Source organism: Neovison vison, chromosome 1 (assembly GCF_020171115.1).
Source record: "Neovison vison isolate M4711 chromosome 1, ASM_NN_V1, whole genome shotgun sequence".
In the NCBI taxonomy this organism is placed as follows: Eukaryota; Metazoa; Chordata; class Mammalia; order Carnivora; family Mustelidae; genus Neogale; species Neogale vison.
This window is the reverse complement of record NC_058091.1, coordinates 218,436,933-218,456,181: the sequence shown is the minus strand read 5'-3', so window position 1 is coordinate 218,456,181 and position 19,249 is coordinate 218,436,933. Positions and strand designations below refer to the sequence as shown.

At 42.3% G+C, this 19,249-nt stretch overlaps 2 long non-coding RNA genes across 5 annotated transcripts in view; one reads left to right on the top strand and one right to left on the bottom strand.

The window, feature by feature from the left end:
- Positions 1 to 2,157, top strand: part of LOC122918725 — a 126,592-nt gene extending 124,435 nt beyond the window's left edge. For both annotated transcript variants that reach the window (XR_006386670.1, XR_006386673.1), the window contains exons 3-4: positions 512 to 603; positions 1,265 to 2,157. This is a non-coding gene — a long non-coding RNA (uncharacterized LOC122918725). The remainder of the gene's footprint in view (positions 1 to 511; positions 604 to 1,264) is intronic.
- LOC122918717 overlaps positions 1 to 19,249 on the bottom strand; it is a 145,660-nt gene that overhangs the window by 40,650 nt on the left and 85,761 nt on the right. For all 3 annotated transcript variants that reach the window (XR_006386665.1, XR_006386669.1, XR_006386667.1), the window contains exon 4: positions 15,524 to 15,668. This is a non-coding gene — a long non-coding RNA (uncharacterized LOC122918717). The remainder of the gene's footprint in view (positions 1 to 15,523; positions 15,669 to 19,249) is intronic.

The following is a 19,249-nucleotide window of genomic DNA, read 5'->3' as shown; positions in this document are numbered from 1 at the left end:
ATGATGAATTTTATACGAGTTGGAAAGAATGAGAACAACACTGGTAACTGTAGGATTACTGTAAGATGTGGGGAGTAATGCTAGTGGGGAACATTTGAAAAACAAGCAGATAATTCTCCCTCTTCTAAACTCCTTTATCATTCAAGCACATCATCTGGGCCATATTAGGGCTCAAAAGATATTTTGAACTAATAAATTTGTACCTCTATTAAAATAGAACTGGCTTTCTGCCTTATGCCATAGGTATTTCGGTGTGCTTTAAATCTCCCTTCCTGCATAGTGTCTTAATATAAATAGTCCCTTGCCTTTCTGTAGCAGTTTACAGTCAGATTTTGTGTACCTCATTTTACTTAGAGCAGTTCTATGTAGTTTGAAAGGCCAACATTCTTATTCACATTTTAAGGACTTTGAGGTCGAAAGAGAAATGATTTGCTCAAAGTCACATACCTAGCACAGGGGAATGCTTGAACTTCAATTAAGGATTTCTAATTTTGCATTGGCTTTCTTTTAGACATGCAGAGTCCTCTAACAGAGACTGCCCTTCTGATTCATCATTGCAGTGTATCACAGCCAAGCCCTACACCTTACTCAGAATAATATTCCGTGAGTATCTGCTCGGTCATTTTTATGAATGAATGGTTGAAGGGCATGAATGAAACCCTCCAAGAAATGGCTGAATGAGGTTTGCCTTTGGGCAATTTGACTTTCAGATCTGAGTGGAAAGTGTCCTGGTAAATTCCTCTGTCTACTCACATTTCATTTAAATAAATATCCTCCCAGAGGCCCTCAAAGGAGATAGTTTTGCCACACTTCCCAGCTGAAAAATATCTGTGCTTCGTCCTTCCAGAGGCCATAACTCTCTCATCAGTCAGTGCCTAACGGTTTTGGGGATGACTCTGAGCAAGTATCCCATTAGCTGGAAGAAGAATGTTGTCATCTGCCACAGAGATTTCTCATTATATGTCATCAAATTCAAAACAGAACCCTGTTGGGAATTCTTTCGTGAACAGCGTAATCACCCCACATCCTATGGAGTTTGGTAGTAGTGCTCACCATTAGCAACACTGTCATGGGTCAGAAGTGATCCGGGCTAAACAGGAGCTGGGCCAGATGGGTCTTGGTGGGACCCCCTCCCCCTTCAGCCCCATTCAATTAAGCTGTCCCTATGTGTGTGCAAAAGACATAAATCTATCTTTTACTTCTGTGTGTGTTAAAGAAATGCATCTGCTTCTATTAACTGAAAGTCAACTGCTTCTGTTGACAGTGATCAGGGCAGAGCAGACACTTAACGCCAAAGAAGCAGATCCTGGTGACAGGCCACCGTCCTCAGCAGGCTGGGAAGCAAGAAGATCTCGGACATGAACTAACCTGTCCTCATCGTGGAAGGAAAGGGGCAGCCTCCCAACAGTCCCAGGCTTCTATTTCCTCTATTGCAAAATGGCCCCAGTGTGGGAACGTGGCTGGTAATCTCCGCAGGCACAGAGAACACAAGACCCTGTCTGACGAACAGTGCTGCTAGCCTGCCAGTCACGTGCAGCGGGGTATACTTTGTCTTGGGATCTCCATTTTCCTCCCGACGCTGACAGTTGTTTCTGATTTTCCTGTTCACTTCAAATGGCTCCCCACCCCTGCTCCCCACAAACTTCTGTTCTTCCCTTCTTTACTTGCAGTGGTTCCTAAGTCATGTCTCAACCATTTATACCTTAATAAGAAGTTCAGCCAGTGTTTGATTCCCCGTGGATATTACATTATATATTGTATGCATGTGTATACACAGCATAGATTCCATACACATAGTACATACAAACCTATATATAAAATAAGAGTAGTTCCTCAGTATGGGAAAAAGGCTTTGTGCCTCATTAGAGAATTGCTTAGCTTGGCTTCCTTCTTACATATCAGTGTCCTTTTTCTGTCATAAAATAAACCATAATATTTTATGATTTATAATAAAATAGATAATAGACAAATAGACAAATTTGGGAACAAGTTTTAAATAAAAAGTAATAGAATTTCTTTTACTCTTTAGAGGGATAGAAGAATACTATCCCTCAGAATTGACTACCTTAAATATTTTGGGGTATTTTTCTATCTCTTCTCACTTTTAAAATTGTAAAATATTTGTACCTTTAAAAAAAAAGTATAGAGGGGCGCCTGGGTGGCTCAGTGGGTTAAGCCGCTGCCTTCGGCTCAAGTCATGATCTCAGGGTCCTGGGATCGAGCCCTACATCGGGCTCTCTGCTCAGCAGGGAGCCTGCTTCCCCCCATCTCTCTGCCTGCCTCTGCCTACTTGTGATCTCTCTCTCTCTGTCAAATAAATAAAATCTTTAAAAAAAAAAAAGTATAGAGAAATGCTTACTTTCTTGTTTTAGACATGATTCTAACAACATTGATTTAATTTCCCTCCCCACAGTAGGTTAGAGATAGCAATTTTAAAGCAGGGATATTGACAAAGAAAGATAGCAGGTAGATAAGAATTGAGACTCCCTAACTCTATTGTCCTATGCTTATTCTCTTGAAGGCTGGTAAGTGAGAAAAACAGGGTTAGACAAAAGAATTGGGGGCAATAATTCCCTGTATACAACTTGAAATTGAGTCATCAAGACAAGACAACCTACTAAATGGGAGAGGGTATTTGCAAATTATACATCCAATAAGGGATTCATATTTAAAATACACAAATAACTTTACAACTCAACACCAAAAACCCCCAAAACAATCAAATTAAGAAAGGGGCAGAGGAACTAAATAGAATTTTTTTTCCCAAGAAGACATAAAGATGCCCCAAAAACACATGAAAAGATGTTTAATATCATTCATCATCAAGGAAATACAAATCAAAACCAAATTGAGATATCACCTTACACTTGTCAAAATGGCTAATATCAAAAAGACAAGAAAAAACAACTGCTGGTGAGGATCTGGAGAAATGGAACCCTTAGGCACTTTTGGTGGGAATGCAAACTGGTGTTTCCACTGGGAAACAGAATGGAAGTTTCTCAAAAAACTATAAATAGAAATATCATACAATCTAGTAATTATACTACTGGGTATCTGTCTAAAGAAAATGAAAACACTAATTCAAAAAGGTACATGTACCCCTATGTTTATTGCAGCATTATTTACAAGAGCCAAGATATGGAAGCAGACTAAGTATCCACTGATACATGAATGGAAAAAGAAGATATGATGAATATATGGTGGAATATTACTCAGCCGTGAAGAAGAATGAGATCTTGCCATTTGCAGCAACGTGGATGGACCCAGAAGGAATAATGCCAAGTGAAATAAGCCAGAAAGAGAAAACCAAATACCATATGACTGAACTCACATGGGAATGTAAGAAATAAAGCAAATGAACAAATAAAGGTGGGGGATAGGGGCGACAAACAAAAAACAGACTCTTAAATACAGAAAACAAACAGGTTGCCAGAGAGGAGTGGGGGTGGAGGGGACAGATGAAATAGATAAAGGGGATTAAGAGTACACTTTCCATGATGAGCACTGAGTAATGTATAGAATTACTGAATTACTATATTGTACACCTGAAACTAAATAACATTGTGAATTATATTTCAATAAATCAAAAAAAAAATAAACTAGAGAAGATTGCAAGGTTTGTGATTTATTTTAGCAACCTTTCCATTGAAGTACAGATCTTTGGGAATTTTAACTTTGGGAAGATAAAATATTTGATGTATGCTGAGTTTATATCTTAGTTAACTCTTACACAAAATTTGTCTTTACAATAAGTGTGTGAGCCCAGGTAGGCAAGCATTTTGCTTAGGAACACAAACACTAAGACCCAACTAGGCCCAGTGTCTTGCCTGGGTTGGCCAAGCACAGTTCTTCTGGGTCCTCACTTTGCCTGTTTCCTGCCCTCCACTGCCACCCTCCTTTCCTTCTCTGGAGAGCTGGGCCAGGGCACTATAAGATCAAAGCTAAGAACACTGATTTGACAAATGTGACTTGTCTAAGTGGTGGGTGGGACACATGCCTGAGGGCCAGACAGCCCAAGTCTGACTCCTGGCTCAGTTACTTATTAGTACATGACCTCTCTGAGCCCCGATTTTCCTATCTGTAGCATGGGGAGAATCCTACCTCCATCTTAGGGTCACTGGCATATTTAATGAGCTATTTCACATAAAAGTCCTTAGACAAATACTTGGTGCTAGACAATAAGTACAATATACCAGCATCCAACCTAGAGCAGAATACATGTGATTTTAAGAAAAAATTATGATTTAAGTATAGAAACTTGCATAATGCATTCCTGACTTTCATATAATGTTTTAATGCTTCCGTCCTATCTTATTAAGTTGGTTTTGTTCCAATTTAGAAGTTTATTCTTTAGAAGTTAGCGTTAGGACTCAACAAATAAACTATGTTTGAGCTCCAGCAAAGTGGCATAGTTTGTCCATGCCTTTGATTCATGGTGTGGTTCAAGTCCCTGCTTTCATCAAAATTTGGGAACAGTGTTAATGACACTGTAGTAAAAGGAAGCTTTTTCACTAAAAAGTTTTAAATACATTAGCCTGGGCTATGCTGTAGTCCCCACCTCAACCCCTACTGTCAAGCCTCTGGAGGGGTCCTGTTTTAGGGAAATGAAGTCACCAATTTTTAAAAAATTATATAAATATCTTTATTTAATGTCAACTGTGCAATGTTTATAGGAAGCCACAGAAGGATTCTGTTCCAGTGGCAGTTGGGGGTGGTTGAAGTGGCCACTGGAAAGCTGTCAAAAGTTCACATTTAGTCTTAGGAAACAAAAATTCCAGTGTTATTTGATGCAAAATTCCCCTTTTTCTTACACCATTCTGGAGTGGGCTGGGAAGCTAGGAAGGAAGCTGTGTGGTGGGAGCTGGTGAAAACACCTTTCTTTTCATGCCTATTATTAAAGCAGCTCCATAGGAACTGTAACCTTTCTCACTCTGTTCTCTCCTAGTTATTTGATTATTTCCATTTATGAACTTAATTGCTATGTAATTGTAATCATAATGCATGTACAACTTTGTATTCTTTATTTTTCACTGAGAAGCAATTAGAAAATGTCTCTACAAAGTCTTCCCTTTTCTCCTTTGAAATTATGTGCTATTTTATAAATTTGGTACAAATTTATGTGACCCTATCTTTGGACATTTTCCAAAATTCATATATATACACATATATATATTTTTTTACATATAGTTTTTCTTTTTCTTCTTTTGAGTTATTATTTTGGGACCATTTCCCAAAGGTAGAATTAATAGGTCAAAGAATGTGAGCACTTGCAGTTTTTGTCACCTAACACTGTCAGAACTTCGCAAAGTGTGAAGAGAATTGTGGGAGTGATTCTTTTTAAAAGAAAATGAAGATGCCCTTCAACGGACGAATGGATAAGGAAGATATGGTCCATATACACTATGGAGTATTATGCCTCCATCAGAAAGGATGAATACCCAACTTTTGTAGCAACATGGACGGAACTGGAAGAGATTATGCTGAGTGAGATAAGGCAAGCAGAGAGAGTCAATTATCATATGGTTTCACTTATTTGTGGAGCATAACAAATAGCACAGAGGACAAGGGGTGTTAGAGAGGAGAAGGGAGTTGGGGTAAATTGGAAGGGGAGGTGAATCATGAGAGACTATGGACTCTGAAAAACAGTCTGAGGGTTTTGAAGTGGCGGGGGGGTGGGAGGTTGGGGTACCAGGTGGTGGGTATTATAGAGGGCACGGATTGCATGGAGCACTGGGTGTGGTGAAAAAATAATGAATACTGTTTTTCTGAAAATAAATAAATTGAAAAATTTTTTAAAAATGAAATAGGATTTTATATTTTTAAGAAGAGAAAGGCAGAAAGAAAAAAAAATAAAAATAAAATTAAAAAAAACGAAGAGAAAGGCAGGATAGGAGAGTAACTGAAAGAGTAAAAAGGCACAACGAACAACTTTTTATTTTTTTTTTAAAGATTTTATATATTTACTTGACAGAGAGAGACATAGCGAGAGAGGGAACATAAGCAGGGGAAGTGGGAGAAGGAGAAGCAGGCTTCCCACTGAGCCAGGAGCCTGAGGTGGGGCTCCATCCAAGGACCCTGGGATCATGACCTGAGCCGAAGGCAGACACTTAACGACTGAGTCACCCAGCACCCCAAGAACAACTTTTAAGGACCATTTCCAGATAGAGCATAGTCTTGGAGCCTATGAGGTGAGGCCAGAAGGAGCATGGAAAAGGAGAATTCACCTTTTAAAACGAGACTGCTGACGTATGAAGCTAATCTGTAAAAGAGTTCACTGCTCCTCCCTTTTATTTTTATTTATGTTTTCTATTTATTTAAATTCAATTAGCCAATATATCGTACATGCCAATAACGAGCAAGGAAATGGAAGCAGTAATCAAAAACCTCCCAATAAAACAAGAGTATAGGGCCAGACGGCTTCCCTGGGGAAGTCTACCGAACACTTAAAGAAGAAATAATACCTATTCTACTGAAGCTGTTTCAAAAAAAATAAAAATGGAAGGAAAACTTCTAAACTCGTTCTGCGCTCTTCTCTTTTACTTCAGGGTTACCCAGTGGAATTATTTCCATAAATTAGCCTACTGGCGGGGAAGTTTTACTCCCCGGCCTTTGTGATACTCCATCCTCACACACTTCCGGCTTATTTTTAATCATTTGGATGTGCCCTTGGTGAAGTGGGTACTTTTCCCAACTGAAGATTACGAAATGGGCCTTGTATGTCCAGCAATTGACAGGATGTTGAAGTATGCACTGCCAAACACTGGGGTCCCTGTGTTGAGCCGTTCAATAAATGGGAGAAGGGGGCACATGGAAGAGTTGGAGCTGTGGTTTCCCACTAGCGAGCCTCATTTATATGGCAAAACACCCCACGCATGTATTGCTACTGACAATACTGCGCCGAGCGTTCTCTTATCTGATACTCCCAGGCTTCCACACTAAATACATGCTAGTCATCCTCTGTTTCAGGATCTTTAAAGATAACCTGGCCAAGACTGCTTTTCTTTCTTCAAGAATGTGAGAAACGTAGGCATAAATTCTTTCAGTCTGTACGACTCCCAAACTCAAGGATGTGATGGATTTCAAAAGCAACAGGTCAGATGTAAGTTAAAATGTAATAAATTATTATTTCCCATTAGAAAAAGATTAGGAGATCTCACTTTTTAGTCCTGTTTTGAAGCTTTTAGATATTGTTCAGTTGTAGGGAGATACGTGATTTTATCTGATCCTCACAACACTTTTGGGTCAGAAGTATTATTCGTCCACATTAAAGATGGTGGGGGAAACACAGAAAAAGAAGTCAAGTTTTCCAAGCTCATGGAGCAGGTGAGCAGTGCAGCTACACACCTCTAACCTGTGCCATGGACCTCTAAGCTCAGTCTCCGTCCACGGCAGCACTCCTGGCCAGGATCCTGGTTCAACACATAAAAGGCTGTGTTACCCATTATTATTAATACTGCAAGTGAGGAAAAATATTTGCCTCCCAATTTCAGGATGTGAGGCAGATGGGTATGTGAAATAATCTGGAATCTAATGACGTGAAATAAAGTATGCTAAGCTTGTCTTTTGAGCCCTTAGACTCTGTTCCTGTACCCTGAGCTCTTTCCACTATCCCCGCTCCAAGTACTCTTAAGTCAGACTGTTCAGGGCTGTGGCCCAAGAACCTGTATTAAAAACAACAACAACAACAACAAAAGTAGACAAACAAAATGGAAAGGTAAACTAATTTCTTGCATAAGAAAACAGAAAGACTTACAACATGAAGATATCGTTTTCCCCTAAGTTAACCTTTATGCTATTACCTCAAAACAATACTTGAAGAAAAAAATTCTTAGAAGTGAGTCACCGATGCCAGAGTTTGCTGAGAAAAACTAACAAGCATGAACAGGCAAGAATTTCTGGAAAAGGAAAGCAATAGCAGGATTTGCCTTAAGGGATTTTTAGAACATATTACGAAGAAGCGGGCTCCTGCCGTCTTGCTGCTCTGCCCCCTCCCTCACACACAGGCCTTACGTGATGGACAGTCAATATGTTTGTCTTCCTCAAGTCAGCACCACATTTTTGAAGAGACCAAAGTCTTACGGTGAGCAGAGCACGAGGAGCCAGGGGCAAGAAGAATGAGTTCTATACGGCGCTGGAGAGACAACAGCTGAAAAGGTTGAGGAAGACACTGTAAAGGCCTACTTAGCCAGAGTGATTTCGTCTTGGTTCAACAGTGATCTTGTTGTTTATGCAGTAAAACTTAAACTGACCCTGCCCCCGCCTCCCCAGGCGAACTTACTTAAAAGCAAGTCCAGGGGAAACCAGTAAAAATATGGTCGACCAGTCCCTGATAACAGAGCCCAAATACAAGGGCCGGTCAGGTCAGGTGGAGATAATAGAGCCCAGATGCAGGGATGAGTCCGGCCAGATGGAGACATCCCATCAGTGGGGCGTGCATACTGTCTCCCTAGCTACCAAGGAGTGTGGGCCCTGCCTTTTGGGCGTCTTTTGGGGCCAGTTCTGACCAAGGTGATAGCCTAGTTCAAATAGCTACTACGGGGTGAATTGTAATTCAACTGGCCACCCGTGTGTGACCTAGCATGACTGTGCAGCTTTCCCTGTGTGTTGCAATCTCACTGGCCACCTGTGTGTGGCCAGGCTCAACCACATGGCCTTTGCTCTATAAAAGTTAGTCTGTGAGGCTGGGGGTGGTCGCCCTCTCTGTAAGAGGCAGCCCCGAACGGTCTGTTTGATTCTCGATGCTTGGCACGAAATAAAGCCTTGCTTGACCTTGGGTTTGTATCAGTCTCACTCCTTTGATCACGGACCCTATCAGACACATGTTGCTGAGGGTGTATGGAGACCCTGATACCTATTTGTCCGCCGATACATTTGTATGAAATACTTTGTATACAAAAGTCTTTCTTCTTGAAAATCTATCTTCGAATCCTTCAACAATGTCATTTCTTTATTCACTTCTGAGTCCACCCTGTTTTAAAACAACAGCAGCTAGCTTCTGATTTCCCAAATTTCTCCATTTTAAGGAGCAGTGGGGCCTTCGGGGGGAGTGGGGTGCAGGAAGCCATTTCCTCATGTATAGCGTTTGTAAGGCACGTTATTTCCAAGTATTAAGTGGAGTGGCCCAAGTTCAGACCCTCCTGGTAGGTGGCTCTAGTCCCACTAGAAGGATTAGGAGCTCCTCTCATAGGCGTCCTGATTTGTGTGGTAAACGATATGATCGCCCTGCTTATAAGGCCAGGGCTACTTATATTTTAGGTGGGAGGATGATAATCTTTCCTAGATGACCTTGAATGCCTCTCTAATATATAGAAGAGCGTCCCACCCACCCCAAACTCCCTCAGCTTGAACATGCTTGGGCTGACTCGAGGGCCTTCTGGGATGCAGGCCTGAGAGAGCGCTGAGTCGTCATAAACAAGATAGGGTCCCTGAGTGTTCCTCAAACACGCCGCCTCTAAGCCGCCATTCTGTTTCAGTTAGATAAACGGGTGTGGTAGGAGCCTAATCTTCCTATGGGTGAGAAGAAAAGTGGAGATACAGGGAGAAAGGCTCTTTGTGACCGGAAATGCCTCCTCCATCTGTTTGCAATATGAAGGCAGGGAAAGGAAAAAAAGAGAAAGAGATCCATTTAAAGCCACCAAAGACTCCAGGGTCCTCTCTCTCCCTAGTCCCCAGGCACTCATCTTAGTGAGAGAGGCTTTGATAGGAAGGCGGCTCTGGAAGAGATGCTGGTCTCGGAGCTGCTGTTCAGAGCTCCTGTGACGTGGCAGTTTCTATAGAGACGAGTCTCTTTCCTAGGAGAGCTCGTAAGCAGGATACACAAAACCCTAGCAACCAGCTGAAGGCTTTTTTTTCCTTTTTTTTTTTTAATATGAGGATTTTGTGTACTTGAATTCAAAAGGCTCTGTCTTCCCTGGAAAGGCAGCTTTGTGGCAAGCAGGAAAGGGTGGGCTAGTGTGCCTGGGGGCTGAGAATGTGGAAATAAGATTAGAAGGTGGTAGGTGGACTAGGGTAGGGAGAGGAAGGAAGAGAGGTTGCTCCTTACTGTGCTGGGGTGGTTGGTTTCAGCCTGATTTCATCTTCCAGCCTGCCCTATGGGAGCCCATCCCCACTGCCATAAATCCATGAAATGATACCCCAAGGGAGAAAACAAAACTGTGATTGCCTTAGCAACCTCATTGTTGTCTTCCCTTTCACCTGCCAATTCCAGGCATTTTTAGCAGGGAGAAGTCAAGGGCTCAGGGGGTGGGTGCAACTCTGAGAGCTGTGCAACCCAGGGAACCTGCTTACTCGGCATTTAGCAAATGATCCATTCAGCTGCTCTTCCCATCAGATCAGCACAAACATCACTTCTCAAGGGAAGTCTTCTTTCTTAAGGAGGGACTGCATTTGGCTACATGTAAAGGGACCCAGCTGACACCTTGAACCAAATAGGGATCATTTTTCACCTAAGAGGGAATCCAGAAGGGGGCAGTTCAGGGTCTGCCAGCTCCACAGTGTCATCCAGGTCCCGGGTCCCTCTGTCTTTGCCTGGCCATTCTTGAAATGTTTCGTCCTCACGGTTCCTCTGTGGTCAAAGATGGCTGTTCCAACTCCAGTCATCATCCCAGGCAAGATGAAGAAGTAGCAAAATCAACGAGGAGAGGCAGTGCCCACACTGAGAAGCAAGACCTTTCCCAGTAGATTTCTACTTCTACCTCACTGAGCAGGACTGAATCCTCCCACCTTCAGCTAAGCTGGGAAATACGGGGTTTTGAATTGTTTCTTAGCTGAGCAAATTGCCATCATAAAGAGTGGCTGTGTTTTAAGAGCAAAGCTAAGAATAACTATGGACAAATAGTTACTGGCAGATGCCACTTCTGCCCTGATCATCTCTCCACACCTACTACCTCCAGGTTAGATGACCTCTCGCTGCTCTATACCCTCATGTGATGGCGTGCTGAAAATGTTCAACAGCCAGCTCCCTGGGACAAACAAAAAGGGCACTAACTGGTAACATTTGCTGATTTCTGTGGTAGAAATACCTCCATCATGACCAATTTCAAGCCATCGATATGATGTCCGTGAATACAGAGTTGGGGAGCGATACAAGGCAATATAGTATTCTATCTAGTACTGAAAATACAAAAGACACATATAATCTCAAGAGCAGAAATGTAAAATAATTAGGGTTTCCATCTCTGCTCTACAGATATGCATTAGAAATTGAGGAGCATGGTAGAGCATTCCTAGCTTAGAGAGCTCAGCGCCACAAATCCTAGCTTTGCATTTAGTTCGTGACCTATCTCTTAGAAGATTAATATGTGGTTACCATTCTACCATAATTTAAGCCTTACTCATGTGTCAGGAGCCTACTGCTTCGGTCTCTAACACTCATGCAGGAATGAGACAAGAAAACTGGCACCTCTGCCCCCAACACTTTGGAGACAGTGTAGCATTGAGATGTGTTAAGGAAGGAAAATAGGAGAATGGAGTGGAAGGTTACTGAACTGTGTTTGTAACCATGGCTGGCACCACAGCTGAAGAAAGCAGAAGCTACAAAGTCTGCATGTATCTCTGTGTTGGAACCTGACCTTGTGATTCTGAACACTCACACGTTTTATGAGCCCTGCATTCAGTCAATTAACTGGAAAGCTGTTTTTCATTTTCTGCTGTTAAAGCCAAACTACATGAGGTGTGGGTTTCAGGGTTTATTGCCTATATACATTAACAAGTTTTCTCTTCTAACATGAGATGCAAATGTTGTCAAGTAAACAGAAGATAAGGCTACCTATGCTGCTGCCCTTTGGACTAATCACTGGAGACTGGACCTTTCTGGATGCACTCAAAAAAGCTTAAAGTGTAGCATACTGTATGCTCACCTAAGATGGTGAGCAAGATTGGTTTCTTTGTGAAACCAAGGGCAAGATGTAACCAGCAGCTTCATTCTCAGGCTGTGAGAAAACTCAATTCATCAAAAATGACATCAGGCAGAGTCTGTGACTTGATTTATTAAAAACATTTATTCTTGGGCTCTTTTGGGGACTGGAAGGCTCTAAAAAAAGTACAGACTTAGTTTCAGGTCCTGATGTAGAGCAAATGCAGTTCCCACTTATTGTGAACGGGCATTATCCAAGCCTGGGGTTTCGGCTTGTGTGGAAACCTCTAGATAACTGCTGTTGGACATCAGCTTGACGTGCCCAAGGAAGTGTGTAATATTTGGTTTTTGCAGGCTAATGGGCAACACCGTCCCTCCAGTGTACATACCTGAATTGCAGGCTCAGTGCCTTAGAAGGACCAATCAGTAAAAGGAAGGAGAGATGTCTTGCAAATTCAAATATTATAGTAACTTAGATTTTTATAGCACTTACAATTTTAAAAGTTCTCTCACATGCACTCTCTCTTTTGACTCTCACAGCCATTCTGTGAAAAATGGCTAGCATTTCATTTTACAGATGAAGTTATAAAGATAAGGTATATATTCAAGACTAGAGTTATTAATAGACTCACGTTTCCTGACTTTAAATTTCAGCCTCTTTCTACCATATCATGGTTCTTTCCTCTTCCAAACATCAAAATGAACTTGCTCTGTGTCCTGGCCAGGTCTGAGAAATAACTACAATGTGAAAGTGATTATTATTTTCCTTTGTCCAGTCAACGTATTGCCCTTGCCCTATGTAACAGTTCAGAAAACAATTGTTTTACAAGGAAATGCTTTCTTTTAAAGATTTTATTTATTAATTTGAGAGAGAGAGCAGGAGAGCGAGTGAGCCGGGGAGGAGCAGAGAGAGGGAGAAGCAGGTTCCCCCTGAACAGGGAGACCAATGCAGGACTCAGTCCCAGGACCCTGGGATAATGACCTGAGCCAAAGGCAGAGGCTTACCCCACTGAGTCACCCAGGCACCCCTACAGGGAAATGCTTTAACCTTAAGAGAGAGTCCCCCAATAAACTGATACTTATATGATCAATTAATATACAACAAAGGAGGCAAGAAAATGCGGTGGGGAAAAGAGTCTCTTCAACAAATGGTGTTGGGAAAACTGGACAGCTACATGCCGAAGAATGAAACTGGACAGAACTGAACCACTTTCTCACACCATACACAAGAATAAACTTAAAATGGATTAAAGGCCTGAAAACATAAAAATTTGTGGAAAAAACAGAGGCAGTCCTCTCTAATACACCTCAACAACATTTTTCTAGATAAGTCCTCTCACGCAAGAGAAATAAAAGCAAAAATAAACTACTGAGAGATCTTTGGCATAGTGGACAAAACCATCAATAAAACAAAAAGACAATCTAGTGAATGGGAGAAGATATTTGCAAAGGACACATCCCATAAGAGATTTATATCCAATGCTACCATGTGGTGGAACTTAATAAAAATTTATTTAAGACCCCCCCCCCAAAAAAGAGATTTATATCCAAAAATATATAATTTATATCCAAAAATTTATATATATGAATTTTATAAATATATGTAGCCAAATTTATATCTAAAAACATATATAAATATATATACAAATATATAAATATAAACATATATATATATATGTTAAAGAACTTATACCACTCAACCCACAAAACCACAAACAATCCAATTAAAAAATGGGCAGAGGACCTGAATAGACATTTCTCCAAAGAAGATATACGGATGGCCAACAGACACATGAAAAAATGCTCACCATCACTTGGCATCAGAGAAATGGAAATCAAAGCCAAAGTGAGATACCACCTCATACCTGTCAGAATGGCTAAAATCAAAAACATAAGAAACAACAAGTGTTGGAGAGGATGAGGAAAAAGAAAATGCTTGTGTACTGTCATCCAGTCACTGACGAAAACAGCATGAAGGTTCTTCAAAAATTTTAAAATAGAAATACCGTATGATCCAGGAACTCCACTAGTAGGTCTTTACCCAAAGGAAAAAAAAAACACTTATCTGAAAAGATACATACACCCTTATGTTTACTACAACTTTATAATAGCCAAGATATGCAAACTCAGTGTCCATCAATAGGAAAATGGATAAAGAAGAGGTGGTATAAATACATATATATTTATACAATGGAGTATTAGTCATAAAAAAGAATGAGAGCTTGCCATTTGTGACAACATGGATGGACCTAAAGGATATTAGGCTAAGTGAAATAAGTCAGAGAAAGACAAATACATTACGATTTCACTTATATGTGGGATATAAAAAAAATGAACTAACAAGCAAACCAAAGAAGAGAGGGGGGCAGGAAAAAGCCAAAGAATGTTTTTGCTACCTTCCACTGCCCTAAAATAAAAGCTATGGATGTTAAGTATCCCCAACGCAGGCACACGTCGTACACACACATAACACACACTTAACACATAACACAGGCACACACACAACATGAGTACCTATGGGCTCCTTTCTAAATGGATCTTCCTTTCCTGTACTTTCTGCCATAGGCCTTGTCTTTGCCATGACACAGAATAGAGTGGAGAAGAAGGTGACTGAAGAGAAACGCAGGACCCTTCTGCACGGATCTATCTGGTGCTCAGGGCCGTGCCACCAGAGGCCTGCCACTTCCACCAGGGTCCAGGCACCAGCTACCACGGAGCAGACAGCCGGGGCTAGAGTGGGAGGGCCTAGCCAGCCACCTGGAAGGGGAGCCTTTCCTTACCATGGAGTTGCTCTTATTTTTATGTGCACAGCAAATCATTGCCCCCCAACTTTGGATGCAATTACTCTTTCCCAAGTATTTAGGAGCTTTTCAACACGAGCTGCCAAACTACAGATACTCAGAAAAGACCCTGGGTAAACCCGTGCAGCCTGTCCTCAGCCTGGTTCCTGGAAACTGCAGGAAACTCTCCCAAAGGAGAGAGGAAAGAGACTGGGCAGCCCTTTATCTGAAGACTTGGTCACTGGCATAGAGCCCACCTTTCCAAGGCCACTGCCAGGGATCACCCAGGCGGATGGACACATTGTACATGTGTGGTCGGGGTAGGGCAGGGGGAGGGGTGCATTTCACATACTCTGGTCTGCCTTGTAGTCCTTGAATCTGTATCACTCATCTCATATCCTAGAACCAGCCCCTAAGTTAAGTGCTTTGGGCAGTGCAAAAATGGTCAGAGGGAAGGGAGCTGAATTCTGAAGAGAAGAAGAAATATGAAAACACTGTGAAGGAAAAGAAAGATGTGGACCATGGCTTGAATGGAGAGAGACCCAGAGAAATAAATTCTCCTTCCGTTACCAGAGGTACTAAATGGATGGACTTGTCCCTGCAGCAAGGTAACAGGCAGCTAGTCAAGACAGAGACGTCTGTGCCTGCCTACAGTCCAAAAGAAAGGGGAGCAGTTTTCTGTTTTGTTAGATAAGCAGGATGGAAACCTTGAGAGCTTGCTTGATTTCATCAAATGCTTTTGCTGATTAAAGACTAGAAGCTGCCTGGGTTCTTTAACTCCTCCCTCTAACAAACATGTGCGGTAGAAGAGACGCACAAACATTTACCTGAATTTAAACAAACGTGCTCCTAAGGTCCCAACCCAGCAGGCATCCAGGCTGGTGCTTACCGTTCTCTTGAAGACACGGAAGGCCTGGAATCCAGCAAGGGAACGGAGTCCAAGCGTGAGTCCCTGGCAGAAGCCGAGAGAGTTGGGAATCACTGACTGATGTTACAAACAGCAGCGCTTCGGGTGCAATCACTGTCTCTAGGAGCTGCAAAACAAAGAAAACCGCATCTCTGAAGTGCATGCTGGCCTTGGGATGGTACCCTGGGTGGGCCTAGTGAGAAGGGAAGGGAAGAACCAAGCAGGCTTTGGTTGAACCAAGCAGGTCAACCAAAATGACCGTGTGGCTTGACTCTAAGCGCCCCACCACCTGTCAGGTTCCTGGGCTCAGGCTGATGGTTAAGCTCTTCCAAGGAAGATAAGGATCCTCCTGGGTAAGAGGCCAGCTTATGGGAAGTGCAAAAGAGATTCTGTCCCTCAGTGAGAAGCCCTGACACCTACCTACTCTGAGTGGGTGTCAGAGCACACAGGCCTACTTGCATGAGGGCAAAACCTTGCCTGCATCATAGCAACACTTCTGAACTCAGCCAACAAAACCAGAGGGAGTCCTGAGGGTCTCAACTGAGAAAACAGGATCTTTCCTCTGTGCCCAGTTACTCCTTTATCTTAAGGCATACTATTTCTCTCAAGAAGACAGAGTCTGGAAAATAATCTTTATTGAAGACCATAAAATTGGAATGCAGCGGTGGGTTCCCAAACCCTATCCTCTCATTTTGATTAGCTGAAGAAACAGAGGTCAAGTCCCCACAGTTAGTGGTAGAGTTAAAAGTAGAGCCTGGATTTCCTTGTTTTCATGTTAGCCTCAGTGCACCCCACCCTGCTACCTCTACTTTGTGCCCCCTGTAGGGATTTCCAGCCAATCCACCAGGCTCTGTGAACCAAGAATTTTTTTAATGGACTATTTTTCTTTTTTTTTTTTTAAGATTTTATTTATTTATTTGACAGACAAGAGATCACAAGTAGGCAGAGAGGCAGGCAGAGGGTGGGGGGGAAGCAGGCTCCCTGCTGAGCAGAGAGCCAGATGCGGGGCTCGATCCCAGGACCCTGGGATCATGACCTGAACCCAAGGCAGAAGCTTTTTTTTTTTAGATTTTATTTATTTATGACAGAGAGAGCAATAACACAAGCATGGGGGAACTGGAGAGGGAGAAGCAGGCTCCCCACTGAGCAGGGAGCCCAATATGGGGCTCGATCCCAGGACTCCAGGATCGTGACCTAAGCCAAATGCAGGCACTTAACAACTCAGCCACCCAAGCGCCCCCAAAGGCAGAGGCTTTAACCCACTGAGCCACCCAGGTGCTCCATGCATGGACTATTTTTCAAGAGCAGTTTAGGTCAACCTCAAAATTGAGTGGAAGGTCCAGCAATTTCTCTCATACACAGAGCTTCCTCCATGATCAATACTCCTCCCAACCCTGCCCCAGAGTGGTTCATTTTTGACAAATACCGAACCTCACTGATACCCCATGGTCACCCAAAGTACATAGTTTATATTAGGTTTCACTCTTGGTGGTGTATTATTATATCATCATACTGAGTAGTTTCACGGCCCTACAAGCCACTGCACAGAGAATTTTCATGACAGCTCTTTTAACGAAGAGCCAATCATAGGGCTTTGCTTCTTTTAGTGTGGGATTCATGTCTGGCACATAGTTGTTTGGGTGCTCACTGGCTTGAAGACGTTCCCCTCCCTCACATTCCTTGTTGGCACCTTGGATGGAAGTGTTTTCGACATGCAGGTCCAGAATTAGGGCGCAAGCATGTCTGCCTGACAGACAGGATCAAGGCAGGACCAAGTTGTAATGTAGAGTTGTCCCTGTAGACAAAGTTTGTCTTTGGAAGCTCCTACTTCTAGCCCCCCCCACCAATACCTGTGGGGACACACACACACACACACACACACACACACACACACACACACACGTCGCCTCTATTCCTTTCTTCCAGTATGGTCAACGGCTCTCTATCCTTAAGGATCCTAGAGCCCTTTCGCTTCACAACATCGTCTGTTCTATCAAAGAAAAATGCTTCTGGGAAAGAATCCAGTGCCAATTATTTGCTATTCAATGTTGACTGAAGCTATTATAGTTTCCTTCCCAGGGTTGTGTGCACCATGGGCCTTGGTTCTCCTTTTTAAATGAAAAGCTTTTATGTTTTAAAAATTTCCAGTACTTAAAAGCATGTAGGAAGAAAAAGGTCCTTTCCTTGGTCCTTGAAATTGCCCCAAATTGCATCTGTTCCTTCTGCTTTGCATAGCACAGGGTCTGGCCTCCCTACGGCCAGAGACAATAATGAAGAGCCCACACAGGATATAAAGGTGATTTGAAACAGAAAAGGTCATTTGAGCAAAAACTAAAGTTTAATTTTTCCAGAATATAAAGCAGGTTAAGTATAGACCCCAGGCTCTCATACTGTGGGGCAGATGTGCTGGTGTTAGAGAAAGGAGCATTGGAGAGACTTGGATCCCAGTCCTGGGTCTACGTAAAAGTAGCTGCATGGCTTTCTAAGTCACTGTACTTCTCTGAGCCTTGATTCTTCCCCTCTAAAATGTAGGTTGAAGATCTATAAAGAACTCCTCAAACTCAACACTCAAAGAACAGATAATCACATCAAAAAATGGGCAGAAGACATGAAGAGACACTTCATATAAATGGCTAATAGTCACATTGAAAAAATGTTCATCATCATTAGCCACTGGGGAGATTAAAATCAAAACCACCTTACAACAAGTGTTGGAGAGAATGTGGAGAAAGGGGAACCCTCTTACACTGTTGCTGGGAATGCAAGTGGGTGCAGCCTCTTTGGAAAACAGTGTGGAGATTCCTTAAGAAATTAAAAATAGAGCTACCCTATGACTCTGCAATTGCACTACTGGATATTTACCCCAAAGATACAGATATGGTGAAAAGAAGGGCCATATGTGCCCCCAATGTTCATAGCAGCAAAGGCCACAGTCGTCAGACTGTGGAAAGAGCCAAGATGCCCTTCAATGGATGGATGGATAAAGAAGATATGGTCCATATGCACAATGGAATATTATGCCTCCATTAGAAAGGATGAATACCCAGCTTTGTTATCAACATGGACGGGACTGGAGGAGATTATGCTGAGTGAAACAAGTCAAGCAGAGGGAGTCAATTATCATATGGTTGCACTTATTTGTGGAGCATAAAGAATAACATGGAGAAGGAAAGGAAAGATGAATTGGGGAAATCGGAGGGAGAGATGAACCATGAGAGATTGTGGACTCTGAAAAACAAATTGAGGGTTTTGGAGGGGAGGGGAATGGGAGGTTGGGCGAGCCTGGTGGTGGGTATTAAGGAGGGCACATATTGCATGGAGCACAGGGGGTGGTGCATAAAGAGTGAGTCTTGGAACACTGAAAAAAATAAAATTAAATTTAAAAAACCTCAAAAAGTAAAAAAATTAAAATTAAAATAAAATGTGTGGGTTGGATTAAATGGTTTCTGCAATTCCTTCTAGCTCCAGCATTGTTCAGTTCTATAGTTCAGAGAAGGAACTAAAAGGAATCCAGATGAATCCAGGTTGCCAGACTTCCTACATACTTCCCTTTTGACAAAGGTGATCGAAGTGATTTGAAGAAGCTATTTTCACCAAACTTTCATGCTGCTCTCTCCCAGGAAGAAGGTGCTAATGCCCAGCAGATTACAAATACACTATGACAAAGAACCCAGCTTCATTTAAAAAAGAAAGCATATTGATTTTTAG